Consider the following 24140-nt stretch of genomic DNA (forward strand, 5'->3'; position numbering starts at 1 on the left):
TGCAGAATCCATCGCTTCACACGTTACCAACTCCTTCCAGTTCATAGAAACAATAAAGAAGCAATACCTACATCCCGATGACCTACTTGTGAGCTTCGATGTTGTATCTCTCTTCACTCAAGTGCCCATTAATGAAGCCTTGACAGCCATTCAAAACAAATACAACCCCCCCAAATACATCCTGGACCTGACCAACCACTGCCTAACCAACACGTACTTCATCCACAATGGACAAAGATACAAACAGATAGAAGGAGCACCTATGGGATCACCCCTCTCACCGGTCATCGCAAATTTGTACATGGAACACTTTGAAACCAATGCTTTAGACAAGTCAGAACACAAACCCAAACTTTGGCTCAGATATGTTGACGACACCTTTGTAATTTGGCCACACGGGAAAGAAAAACTAGATAGCTTCCTCACACATCTCAACAGCCTACACCCCAAAATACAATTCACTATGGAAATAGAAGACAACAACCAACTCCCCTTTCTTGACGTCCTAATCTACAAAAAACCTGATGGCTCCCTAGGACACACTATCTACCAGAAAAAAAACACACACCAACCGCTACTTACATGCACAATCACACCACCACCCTGCACAAATAAACTCCGTAGCCAAGACTCTCATCTCCAGAACCAAACGCCTGGCTGACAAAGACCACTTGACAACTGAGTTACAGAATCTCTCAAATGTGTTAATCGCCAATGGATACCAGAAAAACAGGGTTACGAAGCTAATCCAAAAAGAAACACCCCCCAAAAACCAAGACACAGAAGAAAACAATGGCATGGCCCTCCTTCCTTATATCAAGGGCACTACAGACAAAATCAGCAAAATCCTCCATAAACACAATATCAAAACAGCCTTCTGCACCAACCAAAAAATAGCCAATATCCTCAGAAACCCAAAAGACAAAATCCAGCTGGAAAACCAAGGGGTCTATGAAATACCCTGCAAAGTCTGCCCAGCCACGTACATTGGACAAACAAACAGACGAATAAATGCACGTATCGCAGAACACAAGAATGCCGTCAAAAAAGAAGAAAAAACTTCCTCTCTTTTCCAACACATGAAAGAAACAGGACACGAAATTAATTTTGCAGATTCCAAATTGCTCTTTAACATGGAACATCACCACAAGAGAATAATCATGGAAGCCATCGAGATAGAGAAACACCCTCACAACATGAACAAGCGTGACGACACGTCCCGCCTGCCAGACATCTGGAAATTAGCCCTCCCCACAAAAACCGACACCAGAACCAGAGGCACACAGAACGCCGTCACCAATCAACCACACCAGACCCAAACCCAGACCCTCTCCACAGACATATTACAGACTCCATCCAGTAGCCAAACTATAGTGGCACCTCCGGATGCTGCACCCCCCTGCAAGCCCTACACAGATCTGGCTGGCACAAGGCACAAAACCACAGCTCGCCCCTATACACGAAGCCAAGCCAGAGCACAACTAAATGCAGCACAGCCATCTTCTCAGAAAAACTCTTCACAAGCTCAAGAGGTCAAGACACAAAAGCTTTAGCAACTAATCTACACTTAATGACCCACCCAGTGGTATTCAGAATATCACTCATGAAATCACTCAAGATATCCCTCAAGTAATTAAGGAACAAAAGAAGAAGAGGCACACTAATCTAGGAACTTCCTCTCTGCCCAGAACGTTGGAGGCTATACACCACACCCCTCAACAGTATTTATAGGAACTCAAACACCAGATTCTGCTCTGTTCCAGTAACAAGAAGCCGAAAGCACCAGCCTGAAGATGACGAGTGAGACCTCATCGAAACGTCGCACAGACACCCCGACTCTTACACGGGAAGACACCCGAAGACACCAAAACCTGCATATATATATATATATATTTGCTTTCGTAGATTTTCACGGGTACAGGAATGCAGGTTTTGGTGTCTTCGGGTGTCTTCCCGTGTAAGAGTCGGGGTGTCTGGGCGACGTTTCGACGAGGTCTCACTCGTCATCTTCAGGCTGGTGCTTTCGGCTTCTTGTTACTGGAACAGAGCTCTTACACGGGAAGACACCCGAAGACACCAAAACCTGCATATATATATATATATATATATATTTGCTTTCGTAGATTTTCACGGGTACAGGAATGCAGGTTTTGGTGTCTTCGAATATCACTCATGAAATCACCCAAGATATCCCTCAAGTAATTAAGGAACAAAAGAAGAAAAGGCACACTAATCTAGGAACTTCCTCTCTGCCCAGAACGTTGGAGGCTATACACCACACCCCTCAACAGTATTTATAGGAACTCAAACACCAGACTCTGCTCTGTTCCAGTAACAAGAAGCCGAAAGCACCAGCCTGAAGATGACGAGTGAGACCTCGTCGAAACGTCGCACAGACACCCCGACTCTTACACGGGAAGACACCCGAAGACACCAAAACCTGCATTCCTGTACCCGTGAAAATCTACGAAAGCATATATATATATATATATATATATATATATATATATATATATTATATATTATATATATATATATAAAGAAAAACCACCAGGTCGGGTGCCATTTCAGGACAGCAACAACACCTCCCTTGGATCCGGTGGTCGTGATGGAGGCAAGAGGGTTTCCTGGTCCCAGGAAGTGGATTGCAGCCTTCCTGCCTATTTGGCCAATGGCAAGCGTGCTGCGGTTCCAGTCTCACCCACCCCGGGGCAGGTCGAACTGAGCCAGCAAGCTTCACTCCAGTCCAGCCTGTGGGTATTTAATCTCTTTACTATGTTGTAGAATGTAGGTAGAAATATAGATACATAAAAGAATGCACATTTGTCGCTGCATACCGTATTGGCCCGAATATAAGCCGCAGCCGCAAATAAGCCGTTCCTTTAAAATTCAAGGAGGGGGGAGGAAAAAACCACAATACCCGAATATAAGTCGCTCCCTTAAAATTCCTCAGGCACTCACACCCGTAAATGGCAAATGTAGAAGAAAATCCTACAGTTGCTAGAGTGAAAGTGAAAGCAATGAATGACATTAGAATTAACTGCACAACAGTCTCAAGCTTCCAAATCGGCAAAAAACCATTCCCCCCCCCCCATTTTACCATATGCGTGTTTCAGCAGCGATATCGTAAAAGCCAATTTTTGTAAGGTCGCAAATTTAAGCCGCACTTTAACTTTTCATGATCGGAATTTGGAGGAAAAAAAGTGTGGCTTATATTCAGGCCAATACAGTATTGTTGTTTATTATTGAAGGTAGATTTCCACAGGGAATTTTTCCCCCCCTGAAAAGGGGGATGTAGGCCAAATAATTTTGGAAACATCTGCACAAGATGTGCCTCTGGCTTGATGCAGCAGATGTAGCTGTTTCCCGCTCAGCCAGTATGTTGTCCTTGCCTGTACGCATCTCCACGGATCGCTGGATTATCTCCTATGTAGCTACTTCACTCTTCTTGTGTTCTTAAAGAATCCTCCCCATGGATCTTACAAAACACACAGGCATTATTTGAAAGCTGTCACCGCAGTATGAGACCTACATGGGAGAAGCACCTGGTGCACATAACATGAATGCTTCCTTTTCTCATTATTTTTTTATCCCACTCTAGGTTGAAGGGAGGGAAAGTAATTTAAAGGTGTGTGAGAGTTACCTATATCCTCCCTTTTAATAATGGAGTAGAAAGTTAATGGTGATGATGTGTCTCATTAGCTGCCTATAATGTTAATTACTGATTACTAGCTGGCAATCCGCGATATGATTCACCCGGCGCTATTGTTAAGCAAATCTGCAAATCTGTTTGATTTAGGTAAAACGAGAATATGAGTGGTTTTGCAAAATGAGGAGAAGTAGTGCGGGTGGCGGAAATAGAGGGGAAGGAACAAGAAAAAGGAAAGAAATTGCACTGGCATGATTTGCAGCTGTTCTATTGAAGGAAAACGGAGGTTTACGGCAAGCCACTTGGTGGATACAGTTTCAGAGAGTGAGGATTCTGCAGCGAGATTAGATCAGCTACAAATTGCTAAATCTGATGGGTTAGATAAAAACTTCACCAGAGGCTTTAAAAGAGGCAGAACGTGTTTGCTATTGCCCCATAGCTGGTAAAACATGGGAGGGAATGATTTGGAGTGTCAAGCTACCTGCACTGAATTTGCAGAGTTCTGCACCCCAGTGCCCACCCCGTTGCATGCCAAGAAAAAGAGTGAAGTCTGCAGCTTGTGTAAAATGTGCATACATCAAAACTGATCAAAAGACACACATGGTGGGGACTATACAAGGCACAATATTAACTCACGTGAGCACTGGAATGGCTTCTTGCTTCGCTTTGTATTTATGTGCTTAAGCCTATATTCTTTTTGAGATACTGAATTTATTCTGTGTGAAATTGTTGATGTTCGCCGTTTTCTAATTTGCTGACATGCTCTGTATATTTGTATCTCAGTGTTTTGAATGTTTGCTATAAGTTGCTTTGGGAACAGCTCATTGTGGGAAAATGGCATATAAGTAAACTCAATTAATCAATCAATGGCTTTTCCAACCCTCTCTGCACCCAGCTTTCTGAAGTTGGACCCAATCTTGCCTGCATGCTTTCAAGCTTATCTCCAAAGCATAGGGACTGGTGACTTGTTTTCCTGTATAATGAAACTGATGTTCTGAATTTAAAGAACCCTCCACCAAGGATTTATGTGTGCACTAAGGATGACTTTGCCAACAAAGGTCCATATAGTTAAAGCTATGGTTTTCCCCGTAGTGATGTATGGAAGTGAGAGCTGGACCATAAAGAAGGTTGATCGCCGAAGAATTGATGCTTTTGAATTATGGTGCTGGAGGAGACTCTTGAGAGTCCCATGGACTGCAAGAAGATCAAACCTATCCATTCTGAAGGAAATCAGCCCAGAGTGCTCACTGGAAGGACAGATCCTGAAGCTGAGGCTCCAATACTTTGGCCAATACTTTGAGAAGAGAAGACTCCCTGGAAAAGACCCTGATGTTGGGAAAGATGGAGGGCACAAGGAGAAGGGAATGACAGAGGATGAGATGGTTGGACAGTGTTCTCGAAGCTACCAACATGAGTTTGACCAAACTGCAGGAGGCAGTAGAAGACAGGAGTGCCTGGCGTGCTCTGGTCCATGAGGTCACGAAGAGTCAGACATGTCTAAACGACTAAACAACAACAAAGGATGAACAGAACCATTTGGTTGCACTCTTAAAAGAAGTGTGGATGGGGAGTGGAGCAATCCTATCCCAAGCTTCAGAGTAGATGCCACCCATCCAGACTGGGCATGTAAAAATGGAAAGCTTTAGCATGGCTAATTCCTTCTAAGCAGGTCCTTCCGTGTGAGGTGCAAAGTTCACACAGAGAGACACTGAAGGTCTCAGACATTCAAGAATGTGCCCCAGCAGAGTTGATAGGCAGATTCAAGTGGAAAGAGCTGATCTTTTAAGCCTCCTGGTGCTGGGCCATTTGATGGTTATGGAGCTCCAACTTTGTTGGCTACATAATAATAATAATAATAATAATAATAATAATAATAATAATAATTTATTTATACCCCGCCCATCTGGCTGAGTTTCCCCAGCCACTCTGGGCGGCTCCCAATCAGTGTTAAAAACATGATGCTGAACTCATTTCTGGGGCCAAACAACAAGGGATCCTGTTGCTTTTCTGTCCTGTTTGTGGGCCTCCTTCAGAAATCTACCCCCCTACCATTGGAATAGGGTACTGGACTAGACAGATTTTTGATCAGATCCAGCAAAGCACTTTCTTATGTTCTCGCCCCCCGACAGAGCAGGGTCTTTGCTAAACTTAATCCCATTCCAAATCATAACATGGAGTGCAAAAAAGTGCTCAAGCATTAACGATCCGAGTTAATTGTAGGCTTTGAAAATACAGAGATGGATGAGATTAGATAAAGGAGGACACTGGTTTTCCCCTGGCATCAGTTGCTACCCCTGCAACACTGTGGTGGGGGAGGCTGCATATAGCAACACCAATTGTGCAAAGGTGTTGCGAGAATTAATTAAAAAAACAAAATGTACCACGCTAAACAGCTTTTTTAAAAATGATATTTATTGAAACAAAAAGTTTTTTAAATTACACAAAAAGGCAAAATTACAAGAAAAACAAAAACACAAAAAAGAGAAAAAATAAAACCATCACTTTCAAATTCTCCATTTTCATTACCTTCTTTCCATGACCTCCTCCTCCTCCCATCTCTTGTATCTTGATTGATAATTGTCACAGCAAATCCTTTCCATAGTTCATAATATTCTGTCATTACGTTACCTTACTCTATTATCATCTTGTCTCATAAAAGCAACCTTAAAGCTTAAAACTTAAATCTTATTTTCACTAACTTCTCATAACCATTACCTTTTTGCCTAGTTCTTTAAACATTTTTACATTTTTACAAGAGCCAAGTAATTTCATTTCAACATTTTTCCAACCTTCATAAAGCGTTTCAGGTAATAAAAAAAATACAATAGAATAAAAACAATCCAATCTTCTTCCAGCGTCCCCTCCCCCCAGTCCCGGGATTGTCAGTCTTTTTTGTCCCATTAGTCTGGCACATTAACCTGGTGCTCTTATATCCGAGGCCTTCAAATCTCTTCCATGTCCCTTTCACAGCTCTACTTCATATTTTCCTTTCACTCGCGGGAACTCCAGCTTAGTAGTGTTTTTGACCCTTTCCAACAAATCAGCCCCTTTCTCATAGTCCAGACTAAGCTCCATGTGATGTTTTAAAACATATTTCAAATTCCCTCCAAAATTGGGAGTCCCAACAGCTCCAAACCTCTGACGGCCCATTACCAGACTCGGAAAGCCCAAACCTCCCTGCATAGGGGGGTCAGTCCAACCCCCCATTTCCAGTTCAATCCAAACTTTATCTTTCCAAGTCTGGTTTTTTCCAAGTTCATTTGTCAAATCCAAAGGCTCATTTTCCTGCTGGGCCAAGAGTCCCTCCATCCCTGGCATCCCAGATTCAGCAAGGTCCTCTTCTTTCTGTTGTTCTGTCGTGGCACACTCCTGTTTTAGTTCCTGGGTGGGCTCCATATAATTTTCCACTACCTGATCAAAGGCTCTGGCAGCATTAGTCATAAAATCCATCTTCTGACTTAATTGATCTAGTAGGGCATTTATTTTACAGAAAGCACCCAACAGTGCTTCTGAAGGCATTGTCCTGCAAGGTCACAAAATTCTTTCCCACAGTTGTAATCAGTAACAGCTGCAAGTTCCCAGGATTTAGTTACAATTTCACCATTCCCCTCTAGGGGGAAAAACTTCTGATTGTTCTTTTCCTTGAAAACAATAGCAACAGAGTTTCTTTTTTAAGATATTTTGTCCGTATTTATTCTTTTAAAAGACGAAATGAAACAATGGAATCACAATATTTCCCTCCTTTTAACTATCTGTCAAAGCATTTATTTCTGGTCAATGAGCTTCAATCATCAAGTCTGACACCCCGCTCCAGGGTAAGGACGGTAGAAAATTACTTTACTTTAGCTTTATTTCTGCAGGTTTAAACAGCTCAAATAAAGTCCCCCTTCTCCTGCTTCCGAAGGGGGGTTCTGCGATTTTGAATGATGAAAGTTGATCCTTTGAAAGTGATTTTTAAGGCTCTAGTTTGCGTTGTCTTTGCTTTGTTATAGCTACAAAAAAATGGAAGGGTGACTTCCTGTTTGGACCTTTCCGTTTCAGTACCAAATTGGGTAAATTTTAAAGTCCAAATTCCTTTTATTTTGCCAATTCTTGTTTAAAATCTGAATATTTAGTGTTCCAGTACTCACGGTTGGTTATTTTAGATGCCAAATTGTCCCAGGAAAAGGGCAGCGCTCTCCGGCGATGGCTGTGCGGCTTCGCTCCACAGAAAAAGGAATTGACTCACAGCACCGCACCACTTCCCCCTCTTCACTTCGGAGCCCGTTTATGGGTTCCTTAGTGGGTTGGGGGGCGCTAAGGGTGCCCGCCGAGTCCCACGGTCACAGGATTCATCCGCCTGTGATTTTCAGAAGGGTCCCCGCTACGCCGCAGCGGAAAAGACCCGTTTCGTGCGGAGCTTGTCCCTCCAGTTCAGAGAAGGTCCGCCATCGCCGGAGGCACCACCCCGGAAGTCCCTAAACAGCTTTGAAGTATTATACGTCTCAGATCTCTGAGAGCTGATCCGAAGGCAGTTATGAGACTAAGAGGATGTTATTAAACAAAGTATATTGAACTGCCATGTGGTTGCAGGTGTTATGTCAGTATCACTCTTTCTTCCGCCATGATGGGCAACTCTTGGCTTGGTGCCCAGATCCACAGACGTGTACCAAGCATGAAATGGGGAAGAGAAGAAGAATGTGCCACATTGTGAAACCTCCATCTGAGTTGCTGAGGTCAGTGAAAGTCTGGTTTACTGAAGTTGGCTTCAAACTCTGGGTACATGGGATTTGCAGCTTCCTGTGGCTCCCGACTCGGAGAACTCTGAGCTCCCCCAACCCCATGGTTCCCGATTCTTCTTCATCAGGAAGGCCAGAGATCAGCTTCTGAAAAGCACACACCCATCAAAATGTAGGGACATGGGATGCTGCCTTACACCATTGGTCCAGTACTCTCCAGAGTGTCAGAGAGTCAATCTCTCCCAGCCCTACCTAGAGATTGAACCTGGAGCCTTCTGCGTGCAAAGCAGATGTTCTGCCACTGAGCTACAGACCTTGTCCCACAGGCCAAACATGTTGCCCCTCTCTTCACCATGCCTACCAAAATCTTTTGACTGGCGCCACCACTGAGGGGAAAAGCCACAGCACACTGTCAGAGTATCTGCTTTGCAAGTACTTATAGAAGGACCAGTAAGGTCCTGAAAAGTATCTCAGAGCCCAATGTTCCTGTATAACGCATATTATACACATATGCACTTTTGCACTGCTATAAATCAAGTAGTGCAAGGGCTGTTACGCAGTGGTATAGCATCTACCTTGCTCCCAGAAGGTCCTGGGGTCAACATCCCTGGCATCTCTAGATAGAGTGGGGAGACAGCCCCGTCTGAAACCCTATAGAGCCACATCCAGACACTATAATCAAGAGTGAGCTTGATGGAACATTTGACTCTTCCTATGTCTCTAGTTGCAGCTTACCTCTGCAGTCCCCTGGGAATTTAGGATATTTATGTAATAAGCTCTCACCCCTGGCCACCCATACAAATCTGCCCAATCCTTGAGATCATCTGCTGAGGCCCTGCTCCATGTCCCCCAGTGCCTGAAATAAAACTGGGATGTGTAAGAGGCAGGGTCTTTTTGGTGGTGGCAAAATGACAGTAGAGCACCCTGTTGAAAGAAGTTCAATTAGAGAGGGTGGATAAACCTACAACGACAGCAAGGAAGAGGAGAAGCAGCCTCAAAAGACTCCAGGAGCTGGTGGTGAGTCCCTTACTAGGGTGTGGTCTTGGCACAACACTGCCAACCTGTGCACAACACTGCCAACCTGTTTAGACTATTGGAGTGGGGCTGCCCTTGAAAACTGTTCCATGGCTGAACAGAAGGAAAGTCCAGCAAGATCAAGCCCATCTAGACCACCAGTGGTCAACTGGATGACCACGGGAAGCCACCAAGCAGTGCCCTGAGCCCAACAGCACTCTCCCCATTTGTGAGTCACAGAAACTGGTAGTCAGAGGCATACTGCCTCTGAGAATGGAGGTGCAACTTAGCCAGTTTGGCTTGTTGCGGCAAAGTGCATTGTGGTTGCAGCTGGTGAATAACGCAGCTTCCAGGGTCTTGAACAGTGGCCATGGAACATGTGCCTTCAAAGATCTTCACTGGCTGTCTATCTGCAACCAGGCAAATTCATGTTTTTGGTCTTGACACGTGAAGTCCTTATTGACTAGGGAACAAGTTCTCTGAGGCAGCGCCTTCTCCCACACTGCCCCATTCCAAAATTGAGATCTGCTGGGATTGTTCCAGTGAGAACAATCACTGGGTGGGCTTCTCAACCGTTGTGCCCCAGTTGGGCATTTGACTGGCACCAGTGTTGTCTAACTTAAAGTGCTAATGAAGACTTGCCTTTTTTTATTTATCCAAGCCCTTTAACAATGGGGAACTGTCTTGCACATTAGAAAACAGGCAGCTTTCTGACATATTACTGTGTTTTATTATTTATCGTTAAATGTATTTATTGTTGTGACACCACCTGATATTTTCTGAAGGGCAGGCTATAAGCTGCATAGAAGCCATATTGGCATGAAGAAGAAGAAGAAGAAGAAGAAGAAGAAGAAGAAGAAGAAGAAGAAGAAGAAGAAATAGCTCCTAATGGGAGATCTGAATTGAATGGACCAAACTGAAAACCTCAGCATAATTCTCCCTCCTCCAATTTTCAAATCATTTCAGACATTTTCTAGCATGAAACAGAATCCAGAAAGCCCAGTATGCAGAGCACACTGGAGGAATGATAACGACACCCAACAGGGGAATTCCCCTTATCTCTAAAACGGGGTCCTTCCAATTCATCTTGGCACACATGCAACAATATTATAAGATTGGCTTTGTATGTAATTCACATAAATTTAGAGGGTATGGCCACAAAAGAAAAGAAGGAAGAGATTGACACTACTCCAAATTATGTGAGACAAAAATCTTTAGGCAGCGCCTCTCCTCATTTATCTCTTGTAACTTAGCACGTTGTCAACACTTAATAAATAATGTTGAAAGACATGCTTGTTTTCACAAGTCCCTTTTGCAGTGCCGGCCAGGACTTGGAAGATGGTGGATCCTTTCCAAATAAAAGCAGAATGACGAATGCCAACTCAACTCAACCGTGTTGGATATCATACAAGGCAGCCAACTTGAGAAACACCATGCAGGTGAGTTTCATAACTCGTAAGGCATCTGAAATAAGGCTTAGCTGTGGCATTTTCCACTGAGCACTATTGTTTGAACTTTGCCGGATAGAAAATGCCAAGAGTATCTCTGAACCCATGTCCACATACTAAACTGCAGGGATCAGGCTATCCCTGCCCAGGAATGGCCACAGCTGGCAAAACAGATAGATTGATAGAATCATAGAATTGTAGAGTTGGAAGGGACCCTAAGGGTCATCTAGTCCAACCCCCTGAAATGCAGGAAAGTCAGCTAAAACATCCATGACAGACGGCCATCCAACCTCTGCTTATTTTATTTTTTTATTAAAATAAATTATTAGTTTTTTAACATCATTTTCAAACAATTAAACATACTTTTAGATCTTATACAATTATTTTTGGACTTTCCAATCTAATCACTTAGTATACATTCCTTACTTTCATTATAACCCTTAAATCTCATAACTAATCTCTCTTCTTTCTGCGTTTTGCAATATTTCACATATTTCTCCTTACAAAACTTATCGTAGTCCTACTAGCATAATTTGTTGATTACAGTTGCTCTTCAAATAGTTCATATATTTCTTCCAGTCTTCTGTAAATCTCTGGTCCCGCTGGTTTCAAATCGTTCCAGTCATTTTGTCTAATTCTGCATAGTCCATTAATTTTATCTGCCATTCTTCTTTCGTCGGAATTTCTTCTTGCTTCCATTTCTGGGCTAACAATACTCTTGCTGCTGTTGTTGCGTATGGAAACAATTTAACGGGGTGAAGATTTGATGTTTTCTCCCCCCCCAAAAAAAAACACAGTTTTTGATCTGGGCTTCCACTGAAATGAGGCTGCATTTTAAGTTGTATTTTAATCAATTGTTTTTATACTTGATGTTAGCCACCCTGAGCCCGGTCTTGGCCAGGAAGGTCAGGGTATAAATTAAATTAAACAAACAAACAAACAAACAAATACAATAAGCAATTGGTTTGAGTCCTACTATCCAGAGCAAGTGAAAACAGGCTTTCTCCCTCTTCCATGTGACAGCCCTTGAGATATTAGAAGATGGCTATCGTATCTCCTCTCCCTCTCCTCGTTTCCAGGCTAAACATACCCAGCTCCTTCAACCATTCATCATAAAGGTTGCTTTCCAAACTTGTGATCATCTTTGTTGCCCTTCTTTGCACACATTCCAGCTTGTCAACCAGATGAAGCTAGTTAAAGGCACTTGTGGCCATGGAGGACTTTTGTGCCTTCTCGGGAGTGGTGCCTGTCCTGTGGAACGCCCTCCCACCAGGTGTAAAAGAAATAAACAACTACCTGACTTTTAGAAGATATCTGAAGGCAGCCCTGTTTAGGAAAGTTGTAAATGTTTGATGTTTTATTGTGTTTTAACTATCCTGTTGGAAGCCACACAGAGTGGCTGGGGAGGTCCAGCCAGATGGGAGGGGTATAAGTAATAAAATACAGTGGTGCCTCGCAAGACGAAAAGAATCCATTCTGTGATTCTCTTCGTTGAGAACCAGTGTGGTGTAGTCGTTGAGAGCGGTAGTCTTGTAATCTGGGGAACCGGGTTCTTGTCTCCGCTCCTCCACATGCAGCTGCTGGGTGACCTTGGGCCAGGGACACTTCTTTGAAGTCTCTCAGCCTCACTCACCTCACAGAGTGTTTGTTGTGGGGGAGGAAGGAAAAGGAGAATGTTAGCTGCTTTGAGACTCCTTAAAGGGAGTGAAAGGCGGGATATCAAATCCAAACTCAAATCCAAACTCTTCGTCTAGCGGTTTTTTCGTCTTGCGAAGCAAGCCCATTGACGGATTAGCGGATTAGCGCTATTAGCGCTATTAGCGGCTTTTAGCGGCTTTTAGCAGCTTATCTGCTGATCGGATCAGCTGATAAGCGGCTTAGCGGCTTAGAAAAAAGGGGGGAGGGAAAAAAAACCAGCAGGAACTCGCAAGACATTGTCGTCTTGCGAAGCAGGCCCATAGGAAACTCTTTCGTCTAGAGAGTTTTCCGTCTTGCGAGGCATTCGTCTTGCGGGGCACCACTGTATTATTATTATTATTATTATTATTATTATTATTATTATTATTATTGATGATGATGTATCCTCCTTCAGAGGTACAGAACAGGTAACTTGCCTATTTCCCAAGCATGGAAACCATCTACTCAATGAGCCTTCATCTTTCCAGGATTCAGGAAGTTTATTGGGCCTCATCCCATCCACCACTAGATTCAGACACTGGTCCAGAGCTTTCACAGCCTCTCCTGATTCAGATGTTGTGGAGAAGGAGAGCTTCTCTTTTACTCGAGTATATGCATTTTTGAAAACACAACATGAATGGAGAACTGCATTGCAAAATTCAAACAGTATGTATTGGGTAGGCTTGCCTTCAAATGAGAACTAGATTTAAATCCTTCCCCCATCCATACTCACCAAGAGGGTGTTGCCTGTAATTGAGATGCTTTTTAAATGAAAATTAAGAACAATTTAAGTTGCCTCATCTCAACTGTAAAGGGCTCCTCCTCTGCTCCATTGTGAGAAAGACAGCAGAACCTGCAGGCATTTAATAACGCATTCTAAAGAATAATAATAATAATCTAAGAAAATACAGTAGCACTTGACATTTCGAAAGCAGAGTACAAAGATTAACTAATTAATCCTCACAATATCTATTTGAGGTAGACAATTAAGTACTAGAGATGGAGAAAATGAGATAAAAGGGAAAAGCTACAGGCAAATGTTCAGAAGCGGCCTCTCATTTGGGGTGGCTGGGTTGGTGGCTGAATGATGTAGGTGGAACAAACGCTTAATTTGGCAAAAAGGAACAAAAAGAGGGGGGGAATATTCTCAGGGAAAACTGAATTTTGGCTCTGAGTGACTTGAGGGAATCTCGGCTTAAGAACATTGCTGCCTTGGAACAACCTGAGGGAAGGGTGGGCAAAAAGTAGCTGTGCATCTCCTGGAAGATCTCTGCATGATTTGCAGCAGAACGCCAAGAAATTTCTGACTGCTGATTAACAACAGCGAGAAAATAACTATCCCGCTGCCCTAAACTATGCCGCTGAAATGAAGGGAGGAAGAAAACTTGGGCTAACCAGGAGTGGATATTTGCATACAAATGCTGTGAACTTGGTTCACTTCTGGTACTTGAAATTCCTGGGCTCAGGAAGTTTCAATTCAAGTGTGCCAGGCTGTGGCTGTTGGATTTCAGGGGCCTAGTATTTTTTTAAACAGCCAAAGTAGATCTGAAGTCTGTCCCCCATTGCCCTGGTTTTAGGAATTCACAGCAAGCTTCCTGCCCGACCTGCTGGCTTGTATGTCTTGTGTGTCCAGCGAGTGTTTATACTGAGTGATACAGTGCGTGTCACTCAGTCACTCAGTATAAACTCTCGCTGAACACACAATAGTGTGTGTCGGACCCGGGTGGCGCAGTGGGTTAAACCACAGAGCCTAGGACTTGCCAATCAGAAGGTCGGCGGTTCAAATCCCCGTGACGGGGTGAGCTTCCATTGCTCGGTCCCTGCTCCTGCCAAACCAGCAGTTCAAAAGCATGTCAAAGTGCAAGTAGATAAATAGGTACTGCTCCAGCAGGAAGGTAAACAGTGTTTCCGTGAGCTGCTCTGGTTCACCAGAAGCAGCTTAGTCATGCTGGCCACATGACCCAGAAGCTGTACGTTGGCTCCCTTGGCCAATAAAGCGAGATGAGCGCCACAACCCCAGAGTCGGCCATGGCTGGACCTAATGGTCAGGGGTCCTTTACCTTTATATTTTTTTAAAAAAATGATATTTATTGAAAAAAGATTTTTTTAAATAAAATTACAAAGGAAAAAAAACAAAAACAGAGGGGGAAAAAAACCTTCATTTTCAAATTCTCCACTTTCATTACCTTCTTTCCATGACCTCCTCCTCCTCCCATCTCTTGTATCTTGATTAATAATTGTCACAGCAAATCCTTTCCATGTTTCATAATATTCTGTCATTACATTACCTTACTCTATTTTCATCTTATCTTATAAAAAACCTTAAAACTTAAGACTTAAATCTTATTTTTACCAGCTTCTCATAACCATTACCTTTTTACCTAATTCTTTAAACATTTTTACAAGAGCCAAGAACCGTATTTTTCGCTCTATAACACGCACCCGACCATAACACGCACATAGTTTTTAGAGGAGGAAAATCCGTAGGCATGCCACCTGTAGGCATACCCTCCATAACACGCACAGACATTTCCCCTTACTTTTTAGGAGGAAAAAAGTGAGTGTTATGGTGCAAAAAATACGGTAATTTCATTTCAACATTTTTCCATCGTTCATAAAACATTCCTAATGATAAAAAAGAGAATAAAAGCAATCCAATCTTCTTCCAGCGTCCCCTCCCCCCGGTCCCGGGATTGTCAGTCCTTTTTATCCCATTAGTCTGGCACATTAACCTGGTGATCTTATATCCGAGGCCTTCAAATCTCTTCCATGTCCCTTCCGCAGCTCTTCTTCATATTTTCCTTTCACTCGTGGGAACTCCAGCCCGGCAGTGTTTTTGACCCTTTTCAACAAATCAGCCCCTTTCCCATAGTCCAGACCAGACCCCATGTGGTATTTTAAATTCAAATTCCCTCCAAAATTGGAAGTCCCAACAGCTCCAAACCTCCGATGGCCCATTTCCAGACTCGGAAAGTCCAAACATCCCTGCATAGGGGGGTCAGTCCAACCCCCCATTTCCAAATCCGCCTGTGATTTCTAAAAGGGTCCCCACTTCGCCGCAGCGGAAAAGACCCGTTTCATGCGGAGCTGGTCCCTCTGGTTCAGAGGGAGTCCGCCATTGCCGATGGCGCCACCCCGGAAGTCCGGTCCTTTACCTTTATAGTGTGTGTCTGGATGAGCCCTTAGAATTGCCACCAAATTTTGCCTGAGGAAAACGTCTCAGGTTTGGAGAGAAGCTCAAAGCATTTCAATATGGCTAGCAAAATGGGAGTGGGCATTATCTGCTCCTTCTTGCTTCACATTTTGTTCACACCAGGACTGAGGTGGTGCAGAGCAAAGTGATTTCCATTGTTATGTAGTAAGCTTGGATCCTAGAACAATAGGCAGGTAGGGTCAGGAGCAACCCAATCAGACCCCAGAAGGAAGTTAAGCAACCTATTGGGCCGGTAGGATCCTAGAATGCAACAACTGATTGGCCTGCAGGAGCAGCCCAATCAGGCTCCGGGGGAGGAAGCAGAATCAGCCAATCAGAAGGGACTCATTGTGTAAATAACGTATATAAAGCCTGAGGTTTTGGGGGAAATTCATTCACTGTTTTACGAGCTGCAATAAAGAGCATGAAATCACTACGCAACTGCAAGTATATTTCATCCATCTTGGTGCACTCCCTCAGTAAGCTTGCCAGGCGTGGGCAGAGACATTCCACTATCAGCTGCTATGTGGCAACTGAGGGAGAAAGAGAAGTCCCAGCCTGACCTTTGGGTGCTGGGTGGTGATGGAGGAGGGAGGAGAGAAGTCAAGGCTAAGGCAACCCATGACATAGTGGGGTCCACTGAGTCCACTTTTACAATGACTTACATTGAACTTCCCTAGTATTAATATAGAGCCCTAAAGGAGCTTTTGCTGTACATCGACAGATCCTGGAGCCAGCCGTTTCTCCTCTCCACGATGCCCTGGAAATTTAACATCCATTCTGGGAAAACTGGTGCAAAACATCATTAAAGATAGACTTGCTAGATAGAGAGATTTGGTCTCCTTTTTTCTCTTTGACTGAAGAAGGACAGGATTTTTTAATGTCCTCATCATAGCAGAGGTGTTTTTGGAGGGGATATATTAACTGAAAATTAATCAGATCAGTACTGGGGATTGGTACTATTGAGGGTACTTGGCGAGCCAAAATGACAGTGATGAGGGATTGAGGATTGGAGTGATCAATCTGTGATATTCTAGCAGTGGACAAAACTGTACTGTAACATTTGAATAAATGTATTTTAATAATAAATAAATAAATAAATAAATAAATAAATAAATAAAGACTTTCTAAGCCTATAGAGGACAAATCTTGCTCAAGAAGAGCCAGCTAATGAATTTTCCACAACCAGAGGGATTAGATGGTTTCCCCCCCCCCAACCTGGTTCCCTCCCCCCAGAAGTTGTAGACTATACTCAGGGCTGGTGCTATCATTAGGTTGGTGCTATCATCTAGGGCACTGATTCCTTTTTGTTATATCTTATAAATTTCTGATAAGAGTTTACTTCCATATTTTGAATGCAGGTTCTCAAACTTATAAGAGCTGGAGATCTGAACTTTGGACGTTCTGCATACATGGCAAGTTCCTTGCCACTGAGCTCCATCTGCTCAAAGTTCTGCTGCATCTCTCTTTTTTGGTGTGATTGAATTATTCCGCCACTTCTGCTGCAAAGAGGATGCCGCTTGTGTGTCTCTACACAAGTCTTCATCGCTGTGCTTCACTCCTTCCAGTCAGAAGGTTCAAAACAGTGACTCACGAGGAAAGGACCATAGGGTGTTGGTTGTCATAAAGTTTTTGATCCACCCTGAGCCCTCAGGGAATAGGACACGTAGTAAATAAAGCAAAGCAAAGCAAAGCAAAAGCCGACCAAAATCTATTTTAGGGATGCATCTTGGTTCCCATTTCAATGCAAATCTATCGACTGTACAATTCCCAAAAAGAAATTGAAATGCAGCCATCCTTCCAAGCCCACACTTGTCTGAACCTTGCAGGGCTGTTCTCCAACCCCCAAATATGTACAGTGTTACCTCTGGTTACGTACTTAATTTCTTCTGGAGGTCCGTACTTAACCTGAAATTGTTCTTAACCTGAAGCACCACTTTAGCAAATGGAGCCTCCCGCTGCTGCCATGCCGCCAGAGCACGATTTCTGTTCTCATCCTGAAGCAAAGTTCTTAACCCGAGGTACTATTTCTGGGTTAGCGGAGTCTGTAACCTGAAGCGTATGTAACCTAAAGCGTATGTAACCTGAAGCGTATGTAACCCGAGGTACCACTGTAAAAAGATGCATGGGCTGGAGGGACAGTGCGAGTAAAAATGCACAGAGATTTCAACATCCAAAAATGCATTTATTTGGGGGGCATTTATTATTATTACTATTACTGAGTCATTTTTTCATTTTTTCAGACTGTGAAATCAAACACAAACACTAACACTAAAGCAAATATAAAAGACAAGAATGAAACAACATAAAATATGTCTATCAGGCAAAATTGTGTAATAATGTGTGCATATCAATATCAGTATGTCTATCTGTCTGACAGTCTCTCTATTCATCCACATGCTAAAATGATGACTGCTTTTGGAGAGGGCTTATTCGAACAAAAGAAAACATGAACACTGATGCAGAAATATGCTAAACTGAAATTATGCCTGCAAAATGAGAAACTTAAACTCTGATGGGAGCCTCTACAACCCACTAACTCAAACAGAGCATGCCAATTTAGTATAGGGGCCACCCCCACCCCATACAACTTCCATGAGGACCCCTGAAATAGCAGCGAGGCCCATGACTGGAGATTGGGAAGAAAGAAAGCAATAGGCTTCTCCCAGCCAGAGTCCTTGGACTTTTAGAGGGCAGGTTGCAGAGGCAGAAAATGCAAACATGACTAAAGAGCTGGGAATTCCAAGTTGACCATCCACAATGGGCTGCCTGCTATTGGGTCAGGAGGAGGCCATTCCTGGTGGAAGGATCTCAATGGCTGGCGAGCCACATCCACCTGGTTTGGTGGACCGCTTGTGTAGATCTGAACCCCTTTCTCCATCCAAACTTGAGTTTCTAGTGTTGCTACACCTTTTATTTTATTTTTTTGCAGAACCCGCCACAAATGCCTCATGCTATTTCCAAATCTTAGTCATCCGTCACTGGGTGTGGGCATTTCCCAGTGAGTTCTGGAGAAGTTAGGAGGAGGGTTGGGAAGAGAAGAAAACGAGGGGGGAAGGAGGGGGAAGATGAGAAGCATACATAAAAGGATTGTTCTTACTAAAACAATGAGGGTTTTGAGCCTAAATTGCACCAAGCGAGAGTTGCAGCCCAAAGCAATGTAGAGAAAGTGTGTGTGTGTGTGTGTGTTGCAAAACACTACTGTGCCCAGAATATGTGTGTTTTTTGGCAAAGGGGAGGCAATAAATTTTGTAGCTGCGATAAGCCAGTAAGCAATATAAACCATGCATGCATTTTAGAGCAGAAATGTTCCTACATTAATCTTCTTCAGAATCTTCTTCATTTTATTATGGTACAGGTGGATGCTTAATCATAACTGGAGATAAGTATGTGATGTCATTATATGAAGATGTAGAGATAAATCCAGGAGGTTTATCCAATGTGGTGAATTGGTTAGAGTGTTGGTCTAGGCAACCCCCCCCCCCCTTTGGTCATCCCTAATTGAAGCCGGCTTTTGAAAAAAACTAAACGTGAGGGAGAAATCGGGCACATAAAGAGATTTATTATGCTTCAAGGGGGCTGGATGTAAAATGAAAAGTCAACAAGAGACACAAGAATAGATATCAGACTGGTTTCAATATCAAGTGTATGGTACAAAAAGGGGGGGGGTTTTGGGGGGTCGGATTTTGAAAGGGAATTACTGCGTGGGAATGAGAAATTGATTCCTAAGGTGTATAAAATGTTTTGTAGGAAGGCAAAAGCTTTCCTGTCTTCCAGTGCCTCCCGCAGTTTGGTCAAACTCATGCTGGTAGCTTTGAGAACACTGTCCAACCATCTCTGTCGTCCCCTTCTCCTTGTGCCCTCCATCTTTCCCAACATCAGGGTCTCTCCTTCCTTGGAGGTTTTGAAGCAGAGGTTGGATGGCTATCTGTCATGGATGCTTTAAGCTGAGATTCCTGTATTGCAGGATATTAGACCCAATGACCCCTGAGGTCCTGTCTATGCCTACAGTTCTAGTTTAAGGAGGATAAAAAGAAAAACAGTTTTGATGCAGAAAGATCTAGGTTGGAAATAGATTTATTGGATGATAAGAGGAAAATATTATTGAAAATGTATAAATTATTATTGGAATGGCACACTAAAGATGAAGAGGTTAAAGAGGTGATGATACAATGGGCTAAAGATCTTGGATAAAATATTCGGTTAGAATCTTGGGAAAGGTTGTGGAAGGAAGGTCTTAATTTTACTGCATGCAGTGCACTCAAAGAAAATGTTATAAAAATGATGTATATAGATGGTACCTAATACCAGCTCAACTTGCTAAAATGTATAAGACAAGAACTAAGGAGTGCTGGAAATGTAAAGAAAAGGAAGGTATCTTTTACCTCATGGGGTGGACTTGCAAAGAGGTAAAGGCTTTCTGGGAAATGATATATAATGAGTTAAAGAAAATGTTTAAAAATACTTTTGTTAAAAAACCAGAAGCCTTTTTATTGGGTATAGTGGGTGAAGAGATACCAAGGGAAGATAAAAGACTGTTCATGTATGCAACAGCAGCGGCAAGAACTCTTTTAGCCCCCAAATGGAAACAACAAGAAGTGCCAACGAAAGAAGAGTGGCAGATGAAGATGATGGACTTTGCAGAACTGGCGAAGCTGACAGGAAAAATCCGAAACCAGCATGATAAAGTATTCCAAAAAGACTGGAGTAAATTTATACGATATCGGAAAGATCATTGTAAGCAAATAACATCACTGGCAGGGTTGTCTGAAGACTTGTAATGGGGAATTTTTTTCCTTTCTATATTTATTTACATTTTGAAGGATTTTGTAATGAGTATAATTAGAACTGGAAAAAGTATAAAATGCAATGATATAAAGGTTAATTTTGAAAGCCACAGGGTGGGAGGGAAGGAAGCGGACAGGCGCTAAAGCAGGGATCAGCAAACTTTTTCAGCAGGGGGCCGGTCCACTGTCCCTCAGGCCTTGTGGGGGACCAGACTATATTCGGGGGGGGGGAGATGAATGAATTCCTATGCCCCACAAATAACCCAGAGATGCATTTTAAATAAAAGCACACATTCTACTCATGTAGAAACACCAGGCAGGCCCCACAAATAACCCAGAGATGCATTTTAAATAAAAGGACACATTCTACTCACGTAAAAACACCAGACAAGGCCCCACAAATAACCCAGAGATGCATTTTAAATAAAAGGACACATTCTACTCATGTAAAAACATGCTGATTCCCGGACCGTCCACAGGCCAGATTGAGAAGGCGTTTGGGCCAGATCCGGCCCCCGGGCCTTAGTTTGCCTACCCATGCTCTAAAGAGCCAAAGAGGTATAGTGAATACCAATGATGCGATTGTATATTATTAAATGGGAAACTTATAAAAATAATAATAACAAGTTTACAGTTCTGTGTCTATCCACAAGGCTGGGCTAGAGATGAGCTCCTCAGCCGGGGCCTCCATGCATTTCTTATGTTTTACTGGGCTTGGAAGCAACTAGTAGGACTTGCCTCACATGCGTTGAAGGTTTCATTTGCCTGCCAGCACCTTGCAGCAAGACTTTCACTCTGGTCTGGCTCTCGTTGTGCAATGCGCATCGTTATGCATGCCTGACTCATTGGCACAGAGTGGCAATGGAGCAATCTACCACTGAAGCAGCATCTGAAGGCACAGTCATTGCCTCAATTACTTTACTAAGCATGACCAGACCTGGGTAGGGGAGAATATTAGCAAGGAGGGCATTCCCCTGGCCTCCACCCTCTTGAGAACGGTTTCGAAGCATTTCACAAACGGGCGTGGAGCATAAACGAAAGGAAGGGTGCACAGTTTGAATAGGGATGGGGAAAGAATTCAACAGAAGCAAAGTATGATACGGAGTCGGTGAACGGACTGGGCTAGTGATAGATACGATACGATAATCTTTATTGTCATTGTCCCATACAGAACAACAAAATTGGGGAAAATACATAAGACATTCAAAAACCAACAAGCCTGCTATCCCAGCTATCCCAACGGGGTTAGCCCCCTAAAAACTCTGATACCCCATTTTTAAGATGCAATACACTCCCATAGAGACTCTTTACACTGCGTTTAAAACTCAAATCGCATTTGGATAGAAACTGTTTCTCAGGTGGCTAGTCCTAGTCTTTATAACCCTGTACCTTCTTCCAGAAGGCAAAAGCTGAAAGAGATAATTTTGCGGGGTGCGCACTGTCCTGCACTATCTCTGCAGCTTTCTTATGGCACGTGGAAGCATAGATTTGATCCAAGGTGGGAAGAGTGCACCCAATTATTCACTCCGCAGTCTTTACAACCCTGCACAGCATTGTTTTTCCCCAGACCAGACCATGCAGCTCCCAAACCACACACTCAGCAACCTGCACATTGCCTGATCCCTTAGTTACTTTGCAGATGACTGCCTCTCTCCTGGGAAGACTTGGTGTTTTGTTTTTGTTTTTAATTGCTTTCTGTGGACAGTAGTTAGCAGTTTGCAAGTTCCTCTTGATGCACCCTTTCCGAGGGAGATACAAAGGATGGCAACGCAGGAACGTGCCTTTTCCATGGTGGCTCTCCCCAGGGAAGCATGCCTAGTACCGTAGCTGTCCATTTTTAGGCTCCAGGCAAAAAGTTTCTAATTTACTGAGGCTTATGATTTCTAATTGGAAGGGTAGAAAGATGTGCTAGTGGCCTTCAGTGTGCCAGGGAAGGTAGGATTTGTTCCTTTCGAACATAATGTCTGATCAGCATTTTCGTTTTTGTGCATTGCCCCTTGTTATCTGATTTTAATGCCTCTGTTGTTTTATTTTACTGCATCAGTTGTTTTGAGGCACCTGAGTGCAAAAATGCAAAACAACAACAACAACAATAACAACAACAACATTTATTGAGGGACAGCTTCAAGAGACTTACAACTAAACAAACAGAAAAACAAAACCCACACAGATACATTTAAAGCAAGAGGAAAAGGGAAAACATTATTTAAAGGCCTGGTTATAGAGGAAAGCTTTTGTCTGGCACTTAAAGATATATATAAAGATGGTGCCAGGTGAGGCAACCTGGGGACAGCCTTACACAAATGGGCCGCCACCACAGAAAGCAGGATATTATTATCAAAGTTTATTTACATTTTAAAAGCTAGCATGAGGTGACAGAGAGGCAGAGTGGACCAACTCATAAATGGCTTAAAAAAAACACCCAAAAACCCTCTGTGCATTTTTAAAAGATAAATGCCGATTCCTTCATTTATTCCCCCCCCCTTTTTTTAAGCCACATAGAACAAGGACATTATTCTAGTCCCACATCAAACATGGACTAGCTGGAATTTGCTCTTAGGCCCATCCCTGATTTCAAAGGGCTGAAAGGGTTTGGAAAATGCTTTCCTTTTTCACCTCAACCATTCTGCTGTTGCAGCTTCTTTTTTTCATTTGTAGTTATTTTATTTAACAAGATTTATATACAGCTTAATCAAAAAGAACTCTCTAAGTGGTTGACCTAAAATGTTCATTTAAAGGAGCAATAAAACGTTGTTTTAAAAGAAACTTATAAGCATTTTTAAAAGATTGTAAAAGTATGGGTAGGCTTGCCTGAATAAAACGTCTCTAGCAGGTGCTGAAAACTACTATCAATAAGGCAGGGAGTTCTGGAGAATAAGTGCTGCCATACTAAAAGATCAGTTTATCATATTCGTGGAATAAAATATATCTCATACTGCTTTGACTCGTCCTGCATTTTTGTTTCAGCTCTTCTTCTTCTCCTCAGTCAATGAGGACACATAACCTCACTGTCAGACCCGAATTTGCTGCGTTGTGAACTGGGTAATGTATTCCAATTGCCATTGTTATCTTTTTGTTTGGATTTCTGTTCGCCAAGGGGTTGGGTGTGAAGCACTTTCCTCTCTCTCTCTCTCTCTCTCTCTCTCTCTCTCTCTCTCTCTCTCTTGCTCTCTCCTTTTTCGCTTGCTTGTTTGATTCCTTAATTTATGCACCTTTTCTAGCACAGGTGCCACCACCGGCATCAGAACAACTTGGCAACTCTCCCAGGGCACCATCAATCCATCAAGAGGTTGTAATGAAATTGGACTCTAAAATGGGTTCTCACCACCTGCCTCGCATCCAGTGCCCAACTCCTTGCAGTTACCGCTGCCGTCATTCCTGAGGCAGTCGGTCAGGTTTGCAGAGCACTGTGGCCTTCCCCTTCTTGCAGTGCACCGTTTGAATTCAATCCCTCAAGGCAGCAGTTCCAAATCTTCACCCACTTGCAACCATTGCCTTGAAACAGTAGCTGAGCAAGGTGGGTGCAGTGGGTGCGGTCCACTCTGAGTGCCTTCCCTGAGGGGGGTGAAATCACCGCAGGTGGCGCCCCCTGGGATGCTCCCCGGCACTGGCGCACACCCCCGGGACACGCACCTGCGCCAGTGCACCCCCGGG

The 24140-nt window shown here is 43.3% G+C and overlaps 1 long non-coding RNA gene across 2 annotated transcripts; it reads left to right on the forward strand.

The window, feature by feature from the left end:
- Positions 1-10404: 10404 nt before the first annotated feature.
- On the forward strand, positions 10405-24064 carry LOC309541508. Of its 2 annotated transcripts, none has more exons than XR_014223774.1 (3): positions 10405-10820; positions 23454-23528; positions 23708-24064. It is a non-coding gene; the product is annotated as an uncharacterized lncRNA (long non-coding RNA). The 2 variants fall into 2 exon arrangements; XR_014223775.1 differs by having other exon boundaries at positions 23713-24064.
- Positions 24065-24140: the final 76 nt, after the last annotated feature.

Source organism: Podarcis vaucheri, assembly GCF_965113315.1.
Source record: "Podarcis vaucheri genome assembly, chromosome: 10".
NCBI classification, from domain to species: domain Eukaryota; kingdom Metazoa; phylum Chordata; class Lepidosauria; order Squamata; family Lacertidae; genus Podarcis; species Podarcis vaucheri.